The following is a 324-nucleotide window of genomic DNA, read 5'->3' as shown; positions in this document are numbered from 1 at the left end:
AATTAAAAGGTTTTTCCTTGGAATACAAATAATGGAAATATTGCCTTATTTTGGAATCTGATTATCATATAAGTGTATATTTCATTCTATCAAAGAGATCATATTCCGATAATACGAATACATAATGTACAGTCTTGCAGGAAGAAATTCTAACACGAATGTATGATCCGTACATTAACACTTAAACGAGCATTAAATGGTTACAATTTTAGCGCAGAATATTTCAATATATCTCCTTTTCTACTATATTTACAGTTTCTGAAAGGAGTCTCTGCGCCGTCTCTTTTAAGATAACCCACTAAGTGCCAACATCGTATTCATAGT

The 324-nt window shown here is 31.2% G+C and overlaps 1 protein-coding gene across 1 annotated transcript in view; it reads right to left on the bottom strand.

Moving 5' to 3' along the window:
- LOC119590437 overlaps positions 1-324 on the bottom strand; it is a gene marked incomplete at its 5' end in the record, with an annotated part of 7108 nt that overhangs the window by 4934 nt on the left and 1850 nt on the right.

Source organism: Penaeus monodon, chromosome 27 (genome assembly GCF_015228065.2).
Source record: "Penaeus monodon isolate SGIC_2016 chromosome 27, NSTDA_Pmon_1, whole genome shotgun sequence".
In the NCBI taxonomy this organism is placed as follows: Eukaryota; Metazoa; Arthropoda; class Malacostraca; order Decapoda; family Penaeidae; genus Penaeus; species Penaeus monodon.
Note: the sequence above shows the minus strand (reverse complement) of the source record. Positions and strands in the feature narration are given on the sequence as shown.